We start from the raw sequence: 21493 nt of genomic DNA on the forward strand, positions 1-21493 counted from the left end.
AATTACACGGACTGTATTTGTTTTATGAATTCACTGTATTATTCAACACATAGCCAGTATGTCTGTTGAGTCTTAGTTTCTGAATCAGTAAAATGGATTAATTACACCTCCTTTAAAGAGCAATTGTGAAGAGAATGCTTAGCACACTTCCTGCTAGGTATTTTGTTCTTAAGTGTTTGGCCAAAATTCAGAGGCAAATATCTTTATTTTCTTCAAACTAAATATACAAGAGTGAGAAAATAGCTCATTAAAAGTCAATACTATTTCTTTCATAAATTCAGTGTGAGCAAAAATAAGTTAAAAATGTCAAGAGCATTTTCATTTCCAAGAAGATTTCTTTCACAGGTAAACCTGAATAGATGGTCAAGAAGTATATTAGAGTATCCCCTGTCAATCTGCCTCTCAAAAGAGTGTTACCATTACTTTAGCTTTAGATAATACTAAAATTTAAAGTTTTGCTTTTGGATACCAGCAACACTTTCAGTTTAGTTTTTAGATAAGAAAAATAGTAAAACTGCTTTTTCCTGAGAAGATAATGCATAATTTTATAACTTTCATTATTCAAAAAATTAATTTTGTTCAGACTATAACTCTTTTTTTTAGTAATTTAAAGACCAAGATTTCTCCTTTATGACTTCAATAATTTCTAAAAATTCATAAATAGTTACAATAAGGGCTTCCCTGGTGGTGCAGTGGTTGAGAATCTGCCTGCCAATGCAGGGGACACAGGTTCAAGCCCTGGTCTGGGATGATCCCACATGCCGCGGAGCGGCTGGGCCCGTGAGGCACGACTACTGAGCCTGTGCTCCGCAACAAGAGAGGCCGCGATAGTGAGAGGCCCATGCGCCGCAATGAAGAATGGCCCCCGCTTGCCACAACTAGAGAAAGCCCTCACACAGAAACGAAGACCCAACACAGCTATAAATAAATAAATTAATTAATTAAAAAAAACAAATAGTTACAATAATTCCCTATACCATCTCTTAGCTATAAAACTTAGTCAAATTATGCACTAATATCCTTTCAAATATGCCTCTTCCATTTTCCTCTGAATTTTTTATTATGTTCTGAACTGCATATAGATGGTCCATTTCTTATTGTACTGACAGGCCAAAATATTAATATAATAATACTCCTAACTTTTCATTTGGAAGATTCAAGACCCTTCAAAACATTGCTCAGAGAGAATTTAACTGCCTACTTTCATAACACAAGGCTCTAAGTATACATCCCAAATGTGTCTTAACATGACCTGCACTAAATACATTAAAACATCATTTAACTGTTAAATATAGTGATATAATAAATATAACTATAAGCCAATTTTTTTAGTATTTCTACAAAGTACCAACTCAATAAGATCATTCTAAAAACAAGCATTAAAGTGATAAAAAATTTAAGTATCCTTTATAAATAACTTACTGATTACTAAAATAAATGTAGTATAATGACAGAACCATATACATCTATTGAAACTACAAAACTGTCTGTACTTTAAATGCTCATCTGCATATTCCACTTCAAATGTTCAAAAGTTAAGAATATTTGGGCTCCTCAAAAGGCTAAACATAGAGTTACCAGATGACCCAGCAATCCTTTTCCTAATTATATACCCAAGAGAAATTAAAACATATGTCCACACAAAAACTTGTACACAAATGTGGAAATAATCCAAATGACTATAAACTGATAAACAGATACATAAAATGTGCTATATCTATACAATGAAATATTATTCAGTAATACATGCTTCAACATGGAAGAACCTTGAAAATGTTATACTAAGTGAAATAAGCCAGTCATAAAGGACCACATATTGCATAATTCCATTTACATGAAATGCCCTGAAAGGGCAAATCTATAAAGACACAAAGTAGATTAGTAGTTGCCTTGGGCCATGGGACAGTTGAGGAAAAATGGGAGATGACTACTAATGGGAATTGGGTTTCTTTTTGGGAATGATGAAAATGTTTTAGTTGACTATGATAATGGTTGCACAACTCTGTGAATACACTAAAAACTGAGTTACAATAAAGTAAAAAAACAAAAACAAAAACAAAAAACAAAAAACCCCCTGAATTATATACTTTAAATGGGTGAATTGCATGGTATGCGAATTATAGGTCCATAAAGCTGTTAAAAAAAAGAACCTTTGGATCTCATGTTGATAAAATGCTATTTGACTTAATGCATTCTCTATTGAAATTTTAAAATCAGTATTCTTAATTCTAGCTTCCATATTCAAGACTAAATGTAGAATGTCCCTAGTATGACCTTTCATGTTTCACTTATCAAACTCAGGCACTCATCCATTTAGTTAATTTTACATCACCCTCCCTCTCTGCCTTCTACCTCCCTCCCTCCCTCCCTCCTCTCTCCCTCTCTATAGATATAGAGACAGAGACAGAGATAGAGATAGAGACAGAGATAGAGATAGATACAGAAATAATTTTTTAACTTGCTAAAGTTACATTCAGTTTGGGAACTAACAGGTTTATCCAACATATAAGCTCCTAAGTACTTACCAGACTTGTTCCACAACTTCATTCCAATAGTCACATGACTAGCTAGATTTTTATAATGGAGGGATTTAACAGAGATAAATAAGCCTGAGATTCTAAACTACAAATTATTCACCCTCTTCTGCTGACTCTGATTCCTAAATATCTTCTCTCTATTCCCACCATCATCTTAGCATAATCCTAAATCAGTTCTTACTGGAAATACTGCAAGAGCCTTCTAAGAGCCTTCCTCTGCTTCTCTTCTCCACTCCTCCATGCAGACACAGTAATCCTATTTATTTTAATAGTAATCTTTTTAATATAAAAATCTGATCCTGCCACTCTACCACTTAAAAAAATCTTTCATTATCTCTACATCAAATACACGATAAAATCCCAGGTCCTCTGTTTGGCATAAAAAGCTCTTCTTAATGAGGCCTGTGACTTCATCTTTGGTCTCACTTTCTTCTCATACACTAAGTAACTAAACTTCTCGCCATTTCCCCAAATATAATATGGTCTCCCATGCATCCATGCCATGTATTTGGCACATGGTGTTCACTTCCCTCAAATGTCCTTCCCTTATTCCCTGTTAAACTCCTATACATATTCTAGGTTTCATCTCATGTTATTACCTGGGGAACCGTTCTAATTCACTGAGGTAGTCTTAGGTACTCCTTTCTTGTTGCTCTGGTATATTCCCTAATTAAAGCACTTACAACACTGTATAGCAATTTTCTGTTTTGATATCTGACTTCCTACCACACTGTGAGATCCTTGAGAAGCAGGGACTACTGCTTATCACCTTTACAGCCTTAAACCTAGAATGTAAGACCTCAATAAAAGGCTTTGAATGAAAATGTATAATAATCATTAAAATTTATATGGAACTTGATAATTTACCAAAAAAAGTATGCACATATATTCTCACTTTACCCTAAGGACAAACCCTGAAGTAGGTAGATCTGGCATTATTACTTCAATTTTACAGATGAGGAATTCTGACTTAATATTTATCATCAATTGCCAGTCCGTTAAAAAAAAATGAGAAACTTAAGACTGAGAAAAGTCTCTCCTTACTTTTTATAAATTGTTTATGTAGGAATAACTTTAAAGTAAGTTTTCTTAAATATACTTGTCAATAACTACACAAACTGCTTATAAATTTTCAGTTTCTGAAGTAGAAAAATGTTGACCAACGAGGCCTACACACTTCCTTTAATCTATCACTCCAAAGCCAACAACAAATATTAAGGACCTGTAAGAGGGACAGACATATACTTGTCAATCATGATCCTAATTTTGAACCCACTCTCCTGTTTCTACTTGATTCTACTCTAGTGCTGTCACTACTATCAACTTTTTATTCTTCCTCATTTTTCTGATTTGATGGTTTCATTTATTGTGTAAGACCTTGGTTTCCCTTGAAAACTATTTTGATACCCTATACTAACCCCAGTGTTTCCCGCTGCTTTGTTGGACAACTCCCATAACCTTGTTAAAGTTAATACAAAGTAGTCTTTATCTTGCATTCCAAGTCTTTTATCACTTAACCTAATCCCACTACCATAATAGTAGAAAAATTTATTCATTCTTATTTTCAAGCAGTACCCACTCTGTTTTAAGTATGAATATTAACTTATCCTTTTTGGTCTTCTGTAATTTTGTACTTAGGAGCAACATATTTTATCATTGTTTATGTTTTCTTATCTAAAATATCAATTTTTAGGTGATTATAGATCTTCTAAATAAATAGCAGAAAGGTTTAACAATAGCATATTTAATAACTAACCTCACCTCATCCTCATATCCCCAAATAAGAGTAAAATAACAAGGAAGAAAAGAGCATAGGGAATAGGGATGCCTGAATTCCATTTGCAGCTATGATACTAATCAATAGCATGTGACACTGGGCAATTTAACATCTCTAAACTATAGTTTTCCCATATGCTTGGGACTTTACTTTTTTTAATACACCAGTAATGCTCCTTTTTTTTTTTTTTTAACCTTCTCCTGAAAGTTTAGTTCGGAATGCTCAAATGTCCTGTCACATTGCCTTCTCCATGAGGCCTTTCCTGGCCATATTATTTAAAAATCAGCACTACATCACCAGCACCATTTCTCCTTAGCACTTATTACCATCTAAAATATTTCATTTATTTTTCTTATTTGTCTGACTCCCCCACAAGACTATTGACTAATATATCCATTTTGTTCACTACCGTATCTTCACAAGCCTAGAATAGTCCTGGCACATAGAATGTGTTCAAAGAATATTTGTTGAATATATAGCTGAAGACTTCTTTAATTCCAAAAATTCATTCACCTAAAAAAGTAAATCAGAAAATCTCTTCAAAAAGTTTCCACAAACTGGTCAAGTAAATTGAATACAATAAATGTCTATACTTTGTTTTAACTTTGTCTAAGTATATTATAAATATACTATAAATGTGAAAATTAAAGGAAAAGCATCACTCTTGATTAGTAATTTACCCTATCATTCAAGAAACCTGACTTGTAAAGCACACAGTACAGAATGTCTTCTGTTGGCACCTAGTCCTCATTTCTGAATTTTAATAAACTGTTGAAACCAAAAGAAAAAAAAATGTAACTTGCCATTCATGTGACCTATTTGTGCCAATAAACTCTTTTCCATAGTTACACCAAACTTCTCAAATTCACTAAGGTAAGGAGTTAGGGTCTACTAGTTCATTTTTGTTAGCTAATTTTACCTTACTTAAAACATAGCAACACCCTGGGGTCAGTTGAGTCACATTTGCTTTATGAATCTCACTGAACATCTCTCTCTTAAGACGTATATTGGAGTCCCATAGAGGATAGATAAATGAGATTCCACTCAGCTTACACAATAAGATACTTTTTCATATAAATATAAAATACTATATACAAATACATAAAAGTACAGGTCTAGAATATTCCTCTAACAAAGTTTCACATAAATTTGTTTGGGTCTACTCTTCAATCTTATATAAAGGTTATATTTTAAACAAAGACACAGATAGCAAAAACGTTTCAAAATCTGCCTTAGTAAACAGAACTTGATTTACAAAGCTATATGTTTATTATATAAACACTATCAATTTATTTTAAATCTTGATGAACAGGAGGAGTAACATTATGAAAATGATTTACAAAATAGCCACAGATAAAAGTAATAAGCTACTACAAATGAAGGGACTCATCTACTTAGAGAAAATTTGACCAATTGAAAAAATCTTAATTTAGAATCTAGTGAAACAAAGGAGTGTATGATTTATTTCACAGTAGAAGAGAATTTGGCATAGTGCCTTCAACTACTAGGTTTTCAAATATCTACTGTTAAATGAATTTTTTACTACAAAAAGTTTTACCCTAGACTTTCTTTAATGCAATGATTCTCAATCCTGGCTATATATTAGAATCACCTGGGGGATCTTAAAAATATTTATATACATGCAGAGCCCAATTCCAGACCAATTATATCAGAATCTCTGGGGATGGGGGCTATGCTATGCATTAATAATTTTAGAAAGCTCTCTAGGAGATTTTAATGGGCAAGGAGGGTTGAGAATCATTGCCACAGTGCTTTACAAAGCTTCAGTTCAACATTACTAGATAATATCAATCTGGGGGTTCAAATGAAAATAACAATCAACTAGTGTTGACTGCACTGTTGGCCTGGTATATAATATTACTAATATTAAGGGTGCTATAAGTCTGACTAAAATGGAAAGAAAAAAAGAAAAAGATCTGCTAAAATGAGGTGGTGAGAGGGATTAAGATGAGTACAAGAAGAGTAGGAAAAATATACAGACAGCCTGGAAAAGAAGAGCACCATGAGAAAATAGGAAAAAAATAAAAATATTCATCATCTTAAAGTCCAAAAGCCAAGTGGGAAAATAAAAACAGAATAATTCATACAGTAAATAATTGTATACAGCAAATAATTCATAACAGCAAATACATGTAAAGGGAGCTTCTATAATTGGCTTTACTGTTACACAAAGGTTCTAAATAGGTATATATGCATAAGCTAAATAAATATTACAGACTGTCTACCCTGTATCCAGGTGAGCGTTCAGGGTGATTGGTAACAAGGGCAGGTATGAAAACTTCCAGCCATCTTCCTATCATAGTAAGGACAGAGAAATCCAAACCAAGGATCTCTCCTTCCACTCCTTCTCAAAGAACTCTCATAGGCGCTGGCTTGTATGTCCTATAAGTAGATTATTTAAACTGAGTTTTACATATACACTAGGCATATTGAAAGGAAGTAGGGAAATGGGACCACCACTCCTCCAAAAAAGTTTCTACAAGGACAAGTGACTATCTGGGTAAGGCTCTATGGTTACCCACAAATCCCTTACCAGGTAGCCCTTACCATGGTCTATCACTTCTTCAGGCTCCACCTCACCCACACACAGAGGGAGCCAGGAGGATGGGAGGGTAACTGGACCTAGCAATGGAACCTATTGTCCCAGATATTCAAGAGATTCGAATTGCAATTTGCCATATTATACTAAGATAACTGAATATCCATAAAGTTCAGTTTCAATATCATGTCTACAGAATGATTAATGAAATACACAGATTAGAACAAACCAATCTTCTTAGGCAATAAAGATTTTAGAAAAGCTTCCAGAGAGGGAAGATAGATATAGACTTCTATAAGCTGTTTATTAGGTGGAGGAATATCTCCCAGTACTTAGGCAGTAATTCCACAAAGAACCAGATAGGCCTGTTTCAGGAAACACCCCAACCTTCAGAAAGGATACTGTTAATACTTAGGCTACAGTTTAGAAAACAGGACCTGCCTTTTACGAACTATATATTTATTATAATACAGGGCCAGCAAGGGAAACATCATTACCACCCATGTGCTGTTCTCCACTTCCCAATTTTTGAGATCCTAAAAACTTTCCTTTTGGAGTTAGAGATGAATAACTGAGAGTACTGAGTCCGTTTCCACCTTCCGTAAGTTGTGTCCCAGGATGTGAGGAGGGTAAGAAAAAGCAAAGGGAAAGAATGAGGTAAGTAAAAGAATCTTAACAATATAAAATATCCAAAGAGGTTAAAGGGTCCAAAAATTGGCACTATTAGTAGGACTGATAAGTAATCCATCACTCACAAACAAACCCTTCGTTCAATATCAAGTATGATACTTTACAGGATAAGCCAGCAGAGAAGTCGTGGTACTCCTAATAAAGTATCTAAACTATGGTAATGAAAAATCATAGATTCCTGGGGTCCCCAATTAAGTTTGGAATTATAAGAAAAGAGAGCCTTCTGGCAGACGCTAGATGGCCATCAAAGAAAAGCTGGATAGCAGCAAGGAGACCTCAATGTTCCTGAGGACAAAAAATTGAGGTTTTCTTCTAAAATGTAGCCTGATATACTGAAGAGAAGCCCAAAACCTTGAGAAATCTGCTAAGAACTCTAGAAAAAGTTTATTAGGCTGACTCAGTAATAAAATTCAGAATTCAAATCATTACAATAGAGTAACAAGATAATAGGAATTCTGGCCAATCTTGGAAGAAGGAAGATAAAAAGGGGGATCTGGGAAGAGGAACAGGCAAACAAAGACACTCCCCAGCTGTTGACTCATCCACATTTGGTGTTACACTAGATAAGGCCAGTGTTTGCGTAGTAGGCAAAGGCCACAAACATACCTTGAACACCACTCCATCCAGTCTGATAGGGTTACCGGTGACAAGGTCTGGGGTAACATCCTGGAAAAACTGATAGGTGTGGAAGACTCGGAGAATATGTCAGAGACAAACAGAGACACTAACTCTAACCATATTTCCTTAGAGGACCTTGAAAAGCTTTCAAAGTGAAAGGAAACATTACTTGGACCAGTAAAGGGGAGGATTCTTCAAATTGGAATATCAACCTCCAAGTCTATTTGGACAGTTTTTCCTTTTGTTTTTTGTATGTAAAAAGTGTAGAAGCACTAGACTCTAGAATATAACCTCTCAAGAAATGGCAATAAAGAAATTACATCTAGAAAGAAAATTAATTCCAACTATTAGGTGAAAACTAAGACTTGGAAAGGTATTCTTCCTAGAAAAAAAGCAGTGGCATCTCTAAAAAAATTTCATTTGAATTTCACATAAACTAGTTCCAGAAAGTTCTAAGGCATTAAGTCTATTTGAGTGTGTGTCTACATGTTCATCAGGGATTAATTTGATTTTGGAAAATTAGATGTGTTTTTCAATCAGTGCACTAAGATACTGGGAATAAAATTAGGTCTAGGATTCGTTTGATGCTTCTGACCACATGACCAGTAATCTTTTAAAACTGAATGATAAAAGAATAAATAAAAGAACAAAAATGAGAAGGGACAAAGTAGATAACAGTTAGTTATACTAAAGGTACAGATACTTTTAAAAAGAAGGAACTTAAAAGTTTGAAAAAGTGAGGTTCAGGGCCTCCCTGGTGGCGCAGTGGTTGAGAGTCCGCCTGCCGATGCAGGGGATACGGGTTTGTGCCCCGGTCCGGGAGGATCCCATATGCCGCGGAGCGGCTGGGCCCGTGAGCCATGGCCGCTGAGCCTGCGCATCCGGAGCCTGTGCTCCGCAACGGGAGAGGCCACAACAGTGAGAGGCCCGCATACCGCAAAAAAAAAAAAAAAAAAAAAAAAAGTGAGGTTCAAAAGGGACCATATTGTTTCTAACTGGAAGTAGAGATATTTTGAAATAGAAGTAATAGCAAGATGGGATTTCCCTGGTGGTGCAGTGGCTAAGACTCCATGCTCCCAATGTAGGGGGCCTGGGTTCGATCTCTGGTCAGGGAACTAGATCCTGAATGCCGCAACTAAAAGATCCCGCATGCTGCAACTAAGACCCAATGCACCCAAGTAAATAAATAAATATTTAATAAAAAAAAAAGAATAGCAAGATAATTTGATTTCTACTATGGAATATTACACAACCTAATAAATACTCCTATCACCAGGGTGCAGCAAGTATCTTGAAAAGAAAGCTGACTTCGGTGGTCTTTTTTTACCCTCTTTTCTTTTTTTTAAAATTTATCTTACTGTCGTAAGAACACTCAATATGAAATCTACCCTTTTAACAAATTTTTAAGTGTACACTACTGTTGACTGTACGTACAATGCTGCACAACAGATCTCTAGAGCTTATTTACCTTCTTAACTGAAACTTTGTGCCCACTGTCTAGTAACCCCCCATTTCTCCTTCCCCCCAGTCCCTGGCAACTACCATCCCACTCTTTGATTCTAATAAATTTGACTATTTTAGATATTTTATATAAGTGGAATCATGCAGTATTTGTCTTCCTGTGACTGGGTTATTCCACTAAGCATAATGTCCTCAAGGTTCATCCACGTTGTCGCATATTGCAGATTTTCCTTCTTTTTTTAAGGCCAAATAGTTATTTCTCTGTATTCATATAACTACATTTTCTTTATCTATTCATCTGTTGATGGACAGTTAGGTGGTTTCTATATCTTGGCCACTGTGAACAGTGCTGTAATGAATATAGGAGCAGTAATATGTCTTTAAGATTGTGAGCTGAATTCTTTTGGATAAATACCCAGAAGTGAGTTTGCTGGATTATATGCTAATTCTATTTTTAATTTCTTGAGGAACCTCTATACTATTTTCCAAAGTGACTGCACCATTCTACATTCGCACAGTGTGCGGGGTTCCAATTTCTCCACATCCTAGTCAATACTCACTGCTTTTTGTTTTTTTGATAATAGCCACCCTGAAAGGTATGAGGTAATACCTCATTGTGGATTTGATCTGCATTTCTCTGATAATTAGTGACATTGAGCATTTTTTCATACCTGTTGGCCATTTGTATGTCTTTTTTGGAGTAATGTCTGCTCAAGTTGTTAGCCCATTTTTAAAATCAGACTATTAGTTTTTTTACTATTGAACTGTAAGAGTTCTCATATGTTTTGGAGATTAACACTTTATCAGATATGTAGTTGGCAAATATTTTTTCCCATTCCATAGGTTGCCTTTTCTGACAATTGTTTCCTTTGCTATGCAGAAGCTTTTTAGTTTGATGCAGTCTCCCTCATTTATTTTTGTTTTTGTTGCCAATGCTTTTGGTGTCATATCCGTGATACCTTTGCCACGATCAATGTCATGAAGCTTTTCCCCTGAGTTTTCTTCTAGGAATTTTACAGCTTCAGATCTTACATTGAAATCTTTAATCCATTTTGAGTTGATTTTTGTGTATGGTATAAGATAAGGGTCCAATTTCATTCTTTTGTATGTGGATATGCAGTTTGCCCAACACCATTTGTTGGAAAGACTAGGTTTTCCTTATCACATATTCTTGGCACCCTTTTTGAAGATTAGTTGACTGTATATGCATGGATTTATTTCTGGACCCTCTATTCTGTTCCTTTAGTCTATATGTTTGTCTTTATGTCAGTATTATACTGTTTTGACCACTGTAGCTTTGTAATATATTTTTATATAAGGAAATGTGATGCCTCCAACGTTGTTCTTCTTTCTAAAGATTGATTTGGCTATTTGTGATCTTTCATGGTTCCATATGAATTTTAGAATTGTTTTTTTCTATTTCTGTAAAAAATGCCATTGGGATTTTAATAGGAATTGCTTTCAGTCTGTAGGTCTCTTTATGTACTATGGACATTTTAAGAATATTGTCTTCTAATCCCCCTCCTTATTTCTATTTCAGTTAGTTTTTTTTGTTTGTTTTTTTGGGTTTTTGTTTTTGTGGTACGCGGGCCTCTCACTGTTGTGGCCTCTCCCGTTGCGGAGCACAGGCTCCAGATGCGCAGGCTCACCGGCCATGGCTCACGGGCCCAGCCACTCCGCAGCATGTGGGGATCTTCCCGGACTGGGGCACGAACCCGTGTCCCCTGCATCGGCAGGCGGACTCTCAACCACTGCGCCACCAGGGAAGCCCTCACTTAGTTTTTGATCCCTTTAAATTCTTTACTTCCTTAGCTCAACAATGCCACAATAAAAACTTTTTAAAATATTTTATCTAATTACTTAATTTTCAGTAGGTTATTCAAAGTATTTAAAAGTCTACCACAATTCTGTACTTAATAGACTATTGTCTTTTTGGTTTTAATCAAGTGGAAAATTATTTCCCAAAAGATTTTCCCTAAGTCTAAACCTTGTTGATGATTTAGACACCCCATAACCTTGTTCTCTGTTCCTACTTAGGTGTGGAAAGACTCACTAAGCTCAAATCAATATTAAGGAATTTGTCTCAGAGGTTTGAACAAAGAAAACAGAAATTATTCCATGAGCTATCTTGTGTCAATTTTCTCAAAATTGCTGGCTATTTCAAACTCCCTATGCATCAAATATTCACATGTACATCCTTGATGAGAAATACCTCTCTGATATCCTAACCAATATTCTTACCAGGAAGACCCATTACATCTGCTGTTACTATTTCCATATTGAGTTCACAAGCATGATTCATTACTCTATGTGTGCATGTGATATTACATATCTCTCCTAGGGAAATTTGTAATTAGGTCAAAAAGTTTCCCTATCCCAATATTGCTTCCCATTTCCTGAGTCATATGATCTTATCAAGCCCATGAAATAAGCTTCTTTTGGCTTAGTGGTCCCTCACTGATATATGAAAAGATAGGTAAACACTGTTTTCCTAACTCACATTGAATTCCAGAATTTATACTTTAAGAGAGTCATTTTTTTAAATGTCAACTGAAATACCTCTAGTCTTTTGCCTCAGACTTATATAAAATGTTAGACTATATGAAGTAATTAAATATAAAATGACTAAATAGAATATATTGGAATATTTTCCAGTTAAATATAATTAAGGGAGATTTTACTTTACAGTGCAAAAAAGGCAACTAAAAAACTAAAAAAGAAGTATCTTAAAATTGGGCAGAAATAAACTAAATTGCACTAACTACTTACAGAAATATCTGTACCTATCTATTTATAATAGATGCCTAGGATCTGAGAAATAGAAATTTGGTGACCATGTTTTATAAACTATTAGAGCAATATTGAGATAACATACAACCCGAAGGTTTAATTATTTTATTAAAATTCACTTTAAGAGGTAGCTCTTTATACATACACATTTTCTCATGTGTAACACATGGCTTTCTGTTTCTTTTCTTTCCTTGCTCCTTTAAAAAAATATATATGGTATTTACCGAAGCCAGTATTCATTCAGCCTAATTTTTTACATACTGTATATCTATAGTATAATAAAATAAAAATTAATGCTTGATAAGACACTTGCTATGGAAAACAGTTTGACAGTTCCTCAAAAAGCTAAACATAAAATTACCACATGACCTAGCAATTCTTCTCCAAGGTACATACATACCAAAAATAATTCAGAGACTTGAACAAATATTTGTACATCCAAATGTCCATCAATAGATGAATGGACAAATAAATGAGATATATATATATACACATTTATATATTTGTATATATATATATATATAATATTTATTTATATGTATAACGGGATATCACTGAGTCCTAAAGAGCAATGGAGTTGGGATACATGCTATAACGTGGATGAACCTTGAAAACATTATAGTGAGTGAAATAAACCTGACACAAAAGGACAAATATTATGTGACTTCACTTATAGGAAATATCTAGAATAAGCAAATCAACAGGACAGAAAGTAGATTCAAGTTTACCAGGGGCAGGGGTAGGGAGAAATGGAGTTAGTGTTTAACAGTTACAGAGTTTCTATTTAGAATGATGAAAATTTTTAGAAATAGACAGTGGTGATGTTTGCACAACATTTTGAATGTAATTAATGACAATGAATTCTAAACATAAAAAGTATTAAAATGGCAACTTTTATGTTATATATTTTTACCACCATTTCAAAAATGTAATAATGTAATTTACCAAAAACCAATGGATTGTACATTTTACATGGGTAAACTGTATGGTGTATAAATTATATCTCAATAAAAATGTTATAACAATTAATGTTTAAAGTCCCTCTTCAATGATTGAAGCGCAGGTCCCTTTTCCTTAAAGAAGCCTTCCCTGATCATTCTATGACCTTCTCTTAATATCAACTCATAGTATTTTACTTGTTTATATCACTCATTTAGCACTTAATTTCATCCTCCTTTTGAAATCTCTGGTGTTTTTAAATTACTATTACACATTTAATATTTGATTATGCCTTGTTTACAAAACAAGATTAGTTGCTCAAATTATCAAATCAAGACTCATATTTAATATTTGTTTGTATTTTTTTTTTTACCAAACGAGATTAGTAGTAGCTGAAATTCTCAAATCAGAATCCAACAGCCCTCCATCATCTTCAAATTATCAAAAAATATTTCAATTTTACACTTGCACATATCAAGTAAGAATTTCAATAACAACTGTTATTTCTGGGAAAAAATAATCAGAATACTCATTCCCTGGGCACTCCAATGAATCAAGGATGTAATAGACTTAGTTTTATAAATATTAAAAATAGGTAGTAGGATACTTATAACAGAAAATTCTGTTTGACCAATCATTTTTCTTTTTCCCCAAATGAATTAAAGATAAGATACCATCCAAACAAAAAATAAAAAAGGTGAGGGCTTCCCTGGTGGCGCAGTGGTTGAAAGGACGTCCCCTGCCGATGCAGGGGACACGGGTTCGTGCCCTGGTCCGGGAAGTTCCCACATGCCGCGGAGCGGCTAGGCCCGTAAGCCATGGCCGCTGAGCCTGCACGTCCGGAGCCTGTGCTCCGCAACAGGAGAGGCCACAAAAGTGAGAGGCCCGCGTACCGCAAAAAAAAAAAAAAAAAAAAAAAAGGTAAGGAATACACATTTAACATATATACAAATATTTTTATGTCTAAGTAGAAATGTACAGGATATATACATTTAATCCTGAACAGGATTAAATAAAATATGAAATTACACAGATAATTTAGTTATAATAAAAAAAGGTGTTTGGGGGCCAACCAAAAGTTTTGTTTACTTAAAAATCTTATTTAATAATTATAGTGATCTTAAAATAAATTATACATAAGAATTTGGGGTATAATGATGAGAGAGAAGGAAGACTTTAGAGAAAAGAACAGAAAGAATGAATATATATATATATATGATATTCCTTTGGAAAATAGCATAAAAACTTGAGAAATATATATAGCACACTTGGGATAAAGTTATATACTTATAGAACAGAGATACAAAGGCTAGGTAAATTTTCTACCTATGTAGAAAATTAATATATGCTTAAAATGACCTTTGAGGCTTATAGGCTATTTTAATCCACAGCAGGGTTTTCTTTTTTTAATTGGTACTTAAAGAAATACATAATATGTGTTTGCTAAAATATTTCTTTCCTGCAGAATGTCTGAATGATTTGCTCTTAAGTATGTCTTTGAAAACATATCATAAATGTAAAGAGTATTAGCTCACATGAAATTTAAGAAATAACGTATTTTGTTCTAAAGGCAAAAGGTTTAAGTTTTTAAAATATGGCATCATTACCTCAAAAGTAAATCTATTTCAATGAACAACTATATTTCTATTCCCCACCAAAGTAGAATGACTTATGTTCACTTTTACAGTGAAAATACCCATTGGCATCTCAGAGAATATTGCTTTTCCAGCCAGAAGTACAGCTATTTATCAAATTCACTTCCCCAGAAAACAGTCAATAAAGAGAAGGAAACAAAAAATGGTTTCCATCAGACAAAATAAATGAGTTAAAACTCATTCTTCATTAATTGGGAAGTCCTCATACCCTTAATCTCTGAGGCTTTATAATTTACACATGATCCAACAAGCTTGGATTGAGATTCCCAAGGTCACAGCATATTAGAAAGAGGGATAAAGATGATGATGATAGCAGCTGTAAATTTCTAAGCACATATTAAGCACTACACATGGGAATGAGGGCCAGGAATGGAGAGAGTATCTGTAATAGGAAACTGTACTGAAAGCTGTGTAGGAACTTAAAAAAGACCAAGAAATGGCTTGACTCCATGACCAAGAATCTAGAAATCTTATGTCTCAAGGGTATCATTATGCTACAATACAGAATAACTAATGCTCAAAAAGACAACTCCTTGAGACCTTAAACAAATGTCTAAAACTTTGCAAGGTTAAAAATATACATTTTTAAAATAAGGAGCATGGACAATACAATCCAAAGACCTAGATCTGAATCCAGACCCATCACCTAATATATCAATGACCTTAGGCAATTGTAATCTCCTCCAGACTCAGTTTCTCCAAATGTAAAATGGAAATAAAACTCACCTTACAGCATTATGGTGAGAATCAATATATGTAAAAGCACCCAGCACAACTCATGAATATAGTAGCTACTGAAATACTCTGAAAACTTAACTACTTAGAATAATTTGTTGAGATAAACAATTTTATTACTTTTAAATGTTATTATTTTTTAGATGTTTAGATGTTACTCTAGTTTGTAAATATGTAAAAGTAGAAAAAGCCGATTCATTTAAGTGTATAAAGAATGCTGTCAAAGTTCATCATAAATCACCACCAATTCATTCTTCAGCCTCAATTTAGATGGTATCTCCTCTGGAAAATCTTCCCACAATTTCCACTCGCATATCTATTAAACACTTAAAAATCTACCACGTCCAAAACCAAACTCCTGATTGTCCATCCCTATCCCAAACCTACTCCCTATGAAAACCGTCCCCATCTCACAGTTGATGGCAACGCCATCCTTCTAGTTGCTCAGCAAAAAACCTTGGAGTCATCTGGCCTTCTCTTTTTCTCGTATCCCACATCCAATCCATCAGAAAACATTTTGGTTGAACCTTAAAAACATCCAGAATTTAACCACTACCAGCCTTACCTAAGCCACTACTTTTCAATCAGATTATTCTAAGAGACTTCTAACTGGTGGTCAATGCCTCCCTACCATCTATTCTCAACATAGCAAGTGGAGTGAACCTTTACAAATATAAGCCAGATTTACCAAAAGCCCGCAATGGCTCCTTAAAGTCCCTACAGTGCTCTGTAAAGCCCCAATTACCTCTGTCAAAACGTCCTACTCTCCCTTCTCCCTCACTCTACTCCAATCATTACTCTGAACACACCGGGTATGCTTTTGCCTTGAGTCCTCTACCTGGAAGGCTCTTCCCAAAGATATCTGCATACTTTACTTTCTTGATCGTTGCTCATACATCACCCAACTCATCACCACCACAGCCTTCTTACCCTTCTCTACTTTTTCTTTCCTCCATAACACTTGTCACCTTCTAACATGCTATATACTTATTTATTATGCTTACTGTTGACTCCACCCCAATATACGTTCCACAAGAGCAGAGACGTTTGAAAATTTTATTTACTTATATATCCCTAGAACAGCACCCCAAATATAAATTAAGTATATAAATAAAAGAAGACATTAGAACTTCTTTGTGTCACCTTTAGTATCTTGCACTTACCCCTATTATATCAGTTATCACATTGTACTATAATAGCCTGTTATATTTTTGCCTCTTCCACTAAACTGTAAGTTTTGTGAAACAAGGGATTTTATTTTGCTTTCCATTACTATCACAGAATGTACTTATAGTGTCTGACACTTAGTAAGGACTCTAATATTTGATAAACTGCTGAAAAAGAACCCCATCTAAATCAAAGGCTTTAGCGCCTTTATTATCTCCGAAATATAAACACAATGCTTAAAGGCATGACACTGAAGACTGAGTTCTTTCTAGATTTTGTTAGAGATTTTGGTCTGGCTCTGGCACTTATTGACTAAAGGACATTGATGAAATCATTTAAATTCTCTACAGCTATTTCCTTATCAGTAGAAATGGGGGTAATGATACTACCTATACCTCATGTGATTATCATGAATGTAAAATAAGATGATAATGAAGGAATTCAGAACATGCTTCTTCAAAATACGCTGCTCTGGCATACTGACTGTTTTGAGTTAAAGGCACTTGAAAAACAGCAAATACAAGAAAAACACTGACCTTCCTTCTTTCTCTTAAAAGCAGGAAATGAAATTACTATACGAAAGATGTCCTCCCTATACCAGACGGAAAGTAACATTCTTATCATCAAAGAGGAAAAGTTGAGACTGAGAGAATTCTCAACAAACAGACCTTGTTAAAATAATTCTTATCTTCCTTTAGTCTCCCCAAATAGCTTAGTCACTTTTCCACAATTGCCTCTCTTTGGTCAACCTAACATAAAACAAGTAGATTTCACCATTTGTTTGGTCTTCATTCCTTTTGCAGACTCCGTTTCACACAAAACTTTGTATTAAATAAAGGTGTATGCTTTTCTCCTGTTGATCTATCTTACCTCAATTTAATTCTCAGGCCCTGCCAAATAGAACTCTAAGAGGGTAAAGTTAAAAGTTTGCTTCTCCTACAATAAAATTAGCCCAGTAGTTTGCACATATTAAGTATTCAATAAGTGACATCTATTATTTGCTATTACAAATTAAACAGGACTTCCCTGGTGGCACAATGGTTAAGAATCCGCCTGCCAGTGAAGGGGACATGGGTTCGAGCCCTGGACCAGGAAGATCCCACATGCCGCAGAGCAACTAACCCCGTGTGCCACAACTACTGAGACTGCGCTCTAGAGCCCACAAGCCACAACTACTGAGCCCACGTGCCACAACTACTGAAGCCCGCGCGCCTAGAGCCCGTGCTCCTCAACAAGAGAAGCCACCACAATGAGAAGCCTGCACACCGCAACGAAGAGTACCCCCCACTCACCGCAACCAGAGAAAGCCCGCGCGCAGCAACAAAGGCCCAATGCAGCAAAAATAAATAAATAAATAAATAAATAAACAAAAAAACCCAAATTAAACAGAGGCACTATTATAAGTCCTACTTCAATAACTTGACCAAGTTGGAATATTCATTAAATATAATCTTTGGAATCTCCTTAGAATGACCAATAAAATAAATTATCGAGTTACCTAAAATATCTTTGATAATCATTTTGCAAAAGAAGTTACCTTAACTCTCTCAGCAAAAGTATTTACATTATCTCAGAATATTTTTAAAATATTTCTGAATGTTAGGTTCTATGACCATCTTCAGTAGCTGCCTTCAGTGTTTAATAATTTCATAGTATTTTAAAATATAACCAGGATGCCTAATACTAGAGTTTAAAAATTAAACATCTTACTTTTTAGGTGAACTATACTTATAGGCCTATAATATATACACATCTTCTTCCCTCTACTCTAAATAATTTCATTTCCAGGAAGAAGACTTTTGAGAAAAAGTTAAATAATTTAAGTATATTTGTGACTCTTTACTAAATCACCTCCAAGCTTTCTACTTCTCATTTTAGTCATGTACCCAACAATATGTAGAATCCTCTGGTAATGTTATATTAGGGATTTAGCAAAACTAACAATTTTGTTGAAATTAAAAGGGCAGTTATATGGTGTTTATTTTAAACTTTACTTTCCACTATTTTACAATAGAAATAATTTTTCTATTATTTTCTTGTCTACTGTGACTCCTAAATCTTTTCCTATTCTATGTTCAGGGTCAGTTGTCCATTTTATAAAATACTTATGAATAATTATTTTCTTTACACTTTGTACTACCATAAAGAAAAACAACATTCATTTTACTTAGCACACATATGAACAGTAGACAAGAAAACCAAGGGAAGCAGTTTAAATGATTGTCCCAAGACCACAGATGGAGTGACTGCCAGCTTTAGGATTAAAACTAAGAAGCTCATTATTCCCCTTCTTATATTCTGAGTACTTAATATTGTTTTTACATCACCGGGATCTCATAATTAATTTAAGAATAATAATTTAATTTAATAATTAAAACAATTATCAATAATCCTGACAATATATTTAAATAGATTTATGAAATGTATTCAATAAAAATAAAATTAGTTTACCCAAATATTCCCTGAAAAAATTAATCTGATTTACTACATAAGTTATTTTTAAAATGTTGCTTAGAGTGTCAAGAAAGTGACAGCTTAATATAATTTATCATTTCAATGTCTTTTTTAAAAGCTAATTTCTTTAACCAAAATCTACCGTAAGTATATGAGAAGGTTGGATTTAATACCAAACAAAAATACTTTTTCATTAAAAAAAAAAATCCTCCAAACTTAAAACAGTAGTTTCTACTCTAATTGTAAACTTCAACTTCAGGAATTACTTACAACAGATATATCTAAGAAAAGACAATGATAAAAAGTAAAGAAAACACAAAATACTATTGCATTTACAGGAGAAAAAGACATACAGTATAACATTAACAGCTTACTGTGGAGAGTGGGTTTAATCAGGAAGTAGCCATTATCCTTTCGATTCAGAGCAGTGACAGCACTCCAAAACAACAAGCCGTGATATTTTTCAGTTAAAAGGCATGAAAGAATACCTACTATTGTGTCCTAGCTTTGCTGACCCTAAAGGTCACCATATGTCTTTTATCAGAAGCTATCATGAAAACATAATCCAAGTAAGCATTTACAATGCTTTATTTGTTGAAACACCTAAAATCTACCTAACACAACCTCTCTCTCTCAGTTACTCACAAAACATGGCTGTCTTATTCAGAGATTAGCAATTATTGTAATGAGATACTGTCGGAGAGGGTCAAATAGTACTTCCTGCAGTTTACACATCTTGATTTCCTGGTAAACAAACTGAAAGGCAGGTGGAGCACTTAGATCACCAGTAACCGTGAATGCTCACGTGACAAAACTAAGCCAGGTGAGGTTGATGTCTCAATCTTTCTTTTCTTAATTTTATTAACGTCAAAACAGATAATAAAGAGTTCTATCTTTCTTCCTTTTTTAAGGAGGGTTTATTCCTGACATGTGAAAGCACACAGTTTATAATAAGGAATGCTTGAGAAACGAATCTGTTTAAGTAGGTTTTAAAAATTACTTCTCGGCAGGTAAATTTAAAAACAAGGCAACACTAGCTAACAAGGTTTGAAAAGAAACTAAGATTAACTGTTCAAAAACCTGCTATCTATAGAACATGTCTTTGAATTTCAACTCCTTCAAGAAAATAGATAAAAGAAGTTTCTGAGTTATAAATAAAGACAAGCTCTTGCAAAATAAAACTATAATTCATGTGGCAGTCTTTGGGGGAAAAAATCTCGATTATATGAATCAAAAAGTTTACATAACTTGAAGCTACTCCCTGCATCATTTAAAATTCATATTTCAAAAAGAAAACAAAACCTAAAATATTTAACTGTGAGCATTTAAAAATACATATTGTTAGCTTGAAAATTAAGTTTCTCTGTCCTGAGTTCTTCCTCCAAATTGCTGTTTTTTCACTCTGAAATTTCTAGTATAGTTGAATGAAGATTGATTTAAACTAAGGGTATAAAACAAACACACTGTCAAAATGATAAACTAATTCACTAATTTAAAAATATTTAGGAGATTTTTTTAATCTATAAAATTTCATTTATCTTTAAAATTCTATATATTCTAAGGCCCAGCATCTGCCTTAACTATTATGAACACAGCATGCTTTAATTTTAATGCAAAGAGCTCTTAATGACCCTTTTACAGCAATATAATCAAGGCATTAAATTATATAACTTAAATCAGGTGTATATTTACTCTGCAAAATAAAACTCTAATGTATTGCAATAGAAAACAAAACAAAGTGACAATAAAATCACTGACAACAAAAAGAACACCTAAGTAGACAAGACTGTGCCAAGAATACAAAATATCAGAACAGGTTATGTTACAAACATTTAATATGTATCATTTGAAAGGAGTACATATTTAATACTGAACACCATTAATGCAAGTTGCTAATCACCATCTTTATTATGATGATGCATGAAATAGCAAATTTTCAGAAAACTATTACTAAAAGTTTCCGCTGAATTTCTTGGTCCAATTAAATAATTCAAATATCCTATAGTTACCTGGAATGCAAGACACAGCCCTTATTTCCTTTATAGATAATTTAAGATATAATTCCTACCAAGTAGGTAGCTTTGACTATGTAATTCATATACGGAAACAA

General features: G+C 34.0%; 1 protein-coding gene across 19 annotated transcripts in view; it reads right to left on the minus strand.

Moving 5' to 3' along the window:
- BAZ2B (bromodomain adjacent to zinc finger domain 2B) overlaps positions 1–21493 on the minus strand; it is a 375589-nt gene that overhangs the window by 155584 nt on the left and 198512 nt on the right. The window contains exon 1 of one of the 19 annotated variants that reach the window (XM_082629872.1): positions 19758–20012. The exons of the other annotated variants lie outside the window; for them this stretch is intronic. The gene's annotated coding sequence lies outside the window, so the exon portion shown is untranslated. Of the gene's footprint in view, positions 1–19757; positions 20013–21493 lie in introns of those variants that run through there. 19 annotated transcript variants of the gene reach the window in all.

Source organism: Mesoplodon mirus (genome assembly GCF_964341445.2).
Source record: "Mesoplodon mirus genome assembly, chromosome: 8".
NCBI classification, from domain to species: Eukaryota; Metazoa; Chordata; class Mammalia; order Artiodactyla; family Ziphiidae; genus Mesoplodon; species Mesoplodon mirus.